The sequence below is a fragment of the Pimephales promelas genome, chromosome 22 (assembly GCF_988280905.1).
Source record: "Pimephales promelas chromosome 22, fPimPro1.hap1.1, whole genome shotgun sequence".
In the NCBI taxonomy this organism is placed as follows: domain Eukaryota; kingdom Metazoa; phylum Chordata; class Actinopteri; order Cypriniformes; family Leuciscidae; genus Pimephales; species Pimephales promelas.
In genome coordinates this window covers 11,370,617-11,376,616 of record NC_142790.1, presented here as the reverse complement: position 1 = coordinate 11,376,616, position 6,000 = coordinate 11,370,617, and positions in this window count along the sequence as shown.

The following is a 6,000-nucleotide window of genomic DNA, read 5'->3' as shown; positions in this document are numbered from 1 at the left end:
AAGGAGGATGAAGGTGAATGGAAGCATCAGCATCTGCAAACTCAGAGATGTGTAAGTACCTCTTTTCTTTTATTTTTATTTTTGCCACAAGTATTTGAACATGATTGGATAGATGAGGAGATAATAAGTGACGTAACGATTGAGTCTTCCCTGCAGAACTTACGCTAAAGTTTTCATTTTACGGAAATACTGACTCGTTGAACTATACTGATAACTACGGAACTTGCCACAATTGGCTAACGATGCTTTTGGGGAATCCCGAAGGTTCTGCAAAGTTTAGTTACAACCCCAATTGAACGCACCTGATCAAACTTATCCAATTCTTACGACGTATAGCCTACTAGAAACTTCCAGGAAGGTGTGTTGCTGTGTAAAAAATACAAATGGAAAATGTACTGGTAATTTTCTGCCAGGACATTATCCAGTTATTTTACGGAAATGTCCCTTAACACAACGTAATGCAAATCGTAATTCAAAATACAGGTAAAACACAAAACGGAAAATTCCTTCAAATTTAGAGTACATTGTGCCCTATTTTTACAGTGTGAGGCAAGTTGGAGCCAAACTAATTTTTTAAATGGGCCTTTATTTTTGCCTTTAAATGCATTATATTATAATTTTATATACAAATGTATATTACTTTTATATTAAATTTTATATTTTAATAATAATATTAAAAGTGTTTTTTTTCTTATTATAATTTAAAAGGACCTTTTTTGTGATTCAGAGACGTACAGATCCATTTGCAGCTTTTTAATAGAGAGTCAGGCAGGCAGAATACAGAGATCAGCAAACGGGGATGTCAGAGGAAATCCACAATCATAAACAATACCAGACGCGTCAAGGCAGGCGGCAGACAAGAGACGAGAAACAGCAAACAGGCAAGGGTCAAAAACAGGCATGCAATCAATGTAGTATAACGCTCGGAAATGTTAGCCAGGTCAGAACTAAACTTTGCAATGTGTAGAAGTTCAGAGACAGTTTATATAGGGGAGGAAAGTGGGTACACCTGTGCTGGTGATTCAATTTTGGTACGGGGCTGTTAAACTTATTAAACTATCTTACACGGTAGGCCTCCTCGCCTTTGATGATGATGGGAATGGGATGGATGCTCTCCTCCACAACCTATTCCTGGTTCCTCTCTCCTCTTGGACCACTGGCAGGTTTGAGCTAGGAAACATGAAAGGTGGGAGAAATGCAATAAGTAGATGGCAAAGCTAGTCAAGTCAAGTCACCTTTATTTATATAGAGCTTTTTACAATATAGATTGTATCAAAGCAGCTTCACATTGATAAGAGGAAAAAAAAATAATACAAGTTTGTTTCTAGAAGAAAATTGCAACAATGTCCACCTTAAGTAAGGCAGATCAATAATATTGTTGAATATTAAATGTCCTCAACTAAGCAAGCCAAAAGCCAAGGCAACAGTGGCAAGGAACCAAAACTCCATCAGGTGACAGAATGGAGAAAAAAACCTTGAGAGAAACCAGGCTCAGTCAGGGGCCAGTTCTCCTCTGGCCAACGAAGGAACAGTGTATGATTCGGGCAGGATTACAAGTCAGATTGGATCGGAAAATTTAAAGTATTTATCCATTTCATCTGTTTGTAAGACGAAGTAATCACACCGATATGGAGACAAGTTGTTGAGGATCAGTGCCAATGGCTGTCGTGTCGATGAGGCTGGCACTTAAGGATGAGTTGGGATGGGTCCAGGGGGGTCCACCATAGAGGGTCCCTTTATTTATTAAGGTAGTGTGTTATATGCTAGGCCAAAGAGATGTCTTTTTAGTCTAGATTTGAACTGGCAGAGTGTGTCTGCTTCCTGGACAATGTTAGGAAGTTTTTTTCCAGAGTTTTGGTGCTAAATAGGAAAAGGATCAACCGGATGCAGTCGAGTTTGATATTCTTGGTATTATCGACTGGCCGGAATTTCGAGATCGCAATTGTGAAGGACTATAACACTTTAAGAGCTCGCTCAAGTACTGCTAAACCATTTATTGTTTTTTAAGTAATCAGCAATATTTAAAAATGTAGACGATGTTTAATAGGCACCCAATGCAGGGTTGACAGAACCAGTCTGCTGCGTTTTGAACCAGTGGTAGTTTGTTTATTAAGCTTGCAGGGCAACCACCCAGTAGAGCATTACAATAATCTAGCCTTGATGTCATGAACGCATGAACTAATTGTTCCGCATTTGTCAATGAGAGCATATGGCGTTATTTATTTTTAAGATGGAAAAATGTGGTTTAACAGATACTAGACACGTGATTTTCAAATGAGAGATTAGTATCAATGAGCACACCCAGGTTTCTAACCGAAAGACTTAACAGAGCAGCCATCAAGTGCAGAAATCTCTGTCATTATATCCCATTGCACTGTGGTGAGAATAAGTGTTGAGGGAAGTATAGGCTCAGGCCTGAACGAGTTAGAGGAACCGTCAAACTGACGAGACAGGGCATCGGCTTTGCCATTCTTGGATCCTGGATGATTTGTGACCCTGAAATTGAAACTGGAAAAGAAGAGGGACCACCTTGCTTGTCTGGGATTCAATCACTTGGCAGCCTTGATATACCCTTAAGTTACGGTGGTCAGTCAGAACCGTAAATGGCAACCAGGCTCCCTCCAACCAATGCCGCCATTCTTCGAGGGCGGCCTTCATCGCCAGGAGTTCCCTGTCACCCACATCACAATTCTGCTCGGCTGGGGTAAGTTTGCGGGAATGATAGGCACAGGGAAATAGTTTAGCTAGGTTTCCATGCCGTTGTGATAAGATTGCCCTGACTCCTGTATTGGAATCCACTTCCACAATGAACTCTCGTTCAGGATCTGGATGGTGCAGAATGACGGCTGTGGTGAACTTCTCCATGAGCTGTTTGAATGCAGTACTACTCTCGGTTGACCGCTTTAACCGTTGTCCCCCTCCCTGAAGGAGAAATGTGAGTGGTGCTGCTGTGGTGCTGAAGTTTCAGATGAACCATCGGTAAAAGTTGGCGAAACCGAGGAAACACTATGACTCCTTTACATTGTTTTGGGAGTTCCCAAAAACAGGTTAACGTGCATGCAAGGATAAAAAACACTTTATTTGTCTTATAATATGCATTTATTTTTATCTGATTGGCTCAACGACTCCCAAATGATTTGTTCATTTTCCCAAACACCTCCTTTGAGTGATGCGAATCTGCGGCGATTGGTCAAATGACCCAGTCAGTTGTTATTAGTAAACTGTAGGCAGAGATTGTCGGCAACCTAACGCCCATCACCATTAATGGATTATAGCTTGCCTTGTCAAGTGTTGAAAATTGTATACAGTGTATGAACAAACGTGTCCGAAAAAGTGCACTATCCACACGGTCCCTTACTCGCGTCTCCAACAAGAGCGAGCTTTCCCGGGCGAAACTCACATTGCGGCGGCTTTTGAGGGGCAGTGCTTATTATATAGAGCGAAGTCATATTTGGCTAAGTCGTTTAGGAGGTAATTGCCATTTTTCAGTGAATGTCTGGGGAATATCAAAAACAAAACTAACTTTACCCCGCTTAGAAGCTGCGCGGAGTGTACAAAACACATACAACAGAATATAACTATATTGTGCATGCTTCAGAAAACATAACGGCAAACATTATTAATAATACTTACAGATTGTGATTCGGAGGAGGACGAACCTGATCCATATACACTGGATACTGAGCCCTCCTTCGAGAACAACCGGCTTGCGAATCCACATTTGAATTAATTTATATTTTTGAATGATTCATCATTAAAATGATGAGAACACAAGGTTCGGGCTATACTGTTGTGGTATCGTTGCAAATATGAACTCTAACCACTGATTCTTCACATGCTCGTCCCTGGGCAATGAAAACAAGTGTCTAAACTGTCTTTGCAATGTAGAACACAGCGTCTTCTCGACATGATGCTATTCAGCTGAAGTATTTGAATGTGTTCCCGACTTCAAGTTTACACTTCCGTCTGCGCGCGCAGTTGTTGGGAGCGGCCCGTGTCTACGTCACTACGAAACAGCTAATGACTCGTTTCAAAAACAACAATTAATTTCATAGACTCAGAGTCAACTCTCACTTTTGAAAGACAATAACTTTATATACGGTGCACTTTCATATATAATTCTTTGCAGGATGTTTTCCTTCCCTTAGAGCTATAGTCCACAATACATGAACAGTCATTTTCAAAAATCCATGATAGGTGCTCTTTAACTACTGCTTGTACCTTGCCGTTGTCTATGGTTACCCCCTCAGCGCTGATGACGTAACCCAAAAAGGATGCCTGTGTGTGATGGAACTCGCATTTCTGAATCTTCGCATATAGTAGATCTATGATTATATTGATTATCTTGGCATATAATTGATAGTTGGCTATGGTGCGATGGTCTGTGTTGAAAGATCCTGCATGGATCTCGCTAGCTCCTCAGTCAGCGATGTCAATTTCACGAGCTGTTGCTGGTGAACAGCCAGTACTGAGGCTTGGAATGACACCTCAGAGGTAAGGCGATGCATGGCTGCTGGATCCTGTTGTGGCGAAGTCTTCTGTGATAAAGAGTCAGAGACGTTCAGATTCATTTCCAGTGTTTTAATAGAGAGTATTCAGGCAGGCTGAATTCAGAGATCATGGATGTCAGAGGAAATCCAGAATCATAAACAATACCAGACAGGCAGCAGACAAGAGATGAGAAACAGCAAACAGGCAAGGGTCAAAAACAGGGATGCAGTCAATGTAGTTGTAGCAAAGTTCAGGGAAGAAGGAGGCAGGAATCGGAGAACAATCAAATAAAACAAAATACCCTCGCGGAACTGCTGACTAAAATATAAATACCTGCCAGCAACCTCTCTCGGACAACTGCTGGCTACCAAAATAAAATATAACAAAATATAAACAAAAGCAGGCCTGTTCCTCTCTCGTTCATCCACGTCGTCGCGCCCCCTTTATGCTTCCGCTTATCCGTGTGAGATGCGAGACCGGTGTGCTCACAGGTGTTGCTCATTACTAGCAATCGCACCACCGGCCTCGCGCCATGTATTCTCTCACGTTCCTCTGCCGTCCTGTTCGCCACCGTAGTATAACGCTTGGAAACGTTAGCAGGACAGAACAAGACTTTGCAACGTGTAGCAGTTCAGAGACAGTTTGTATAGGGGATGAACGTGGGTACACCTGTGCCATTGATTAAACCTAGGTACGGGGCTGATGGGAGATCGGAGAGAGAGCCACGGAGGTGCGATCTATGACACTTTTCTATTCTGTGCCATTTCTAACGTTATGATTTTTTAGAAGATTATTTAGATCTGTAGTTGCTCCACACATCCAGATACAGTACAAGGATTGGCAAACATTTTACTTTTTTCATCAGTTCTTCTTGTGTTTAATAGGAATTATTTTATCTATCCTGTGTTCTCCCTATTACCTCATTGTGATTGTATTGCCGCAGTTTCTGATCACCCAATGTGTCATTGGCATGTAAATGTGGGTGGTCGTGTTCACGTGTGTAAAAGTGTTTCTTATTCCACATCCAGAATGTCAAACAAAGATTGTATAAAGATCACTGATGGTGTGCCACCAATGACTGTGTCCTGATGACAGGTGTTATACTCAACTCAGACATTACCTCATCTACATACTAAATAGCATCTGATGAAATTCAGCTGTCCTAAAAAGAGGCTCTTTTTCCTCAAACTTGTGGGCAGCAAGGCATCCAGTTAAATTAGACATGATTAACTGAATTTGGTTTCAGCACACTGGTCTTCTGTAGTGTCCATCTGATGATTCTAAAACCCAAGTAGAGCTGTTTCTACACTTGTTCAATGTGTCTGGATCAAAGGCTTTATGAAGGATACCATAATTTCCAGAGAGGGTGATTCTGAATCTGATGTTGTCATGAGGTTGAAAGTAAAGTCGGCTCCAGGTAAAGACATTAGAGCAGAGTTTCTTTTGAAAGGAGAGTTCAAGCAAGGAGAGACGTGTGTGTAATAAAGCTTGAGGAGACCACTGGAAAAG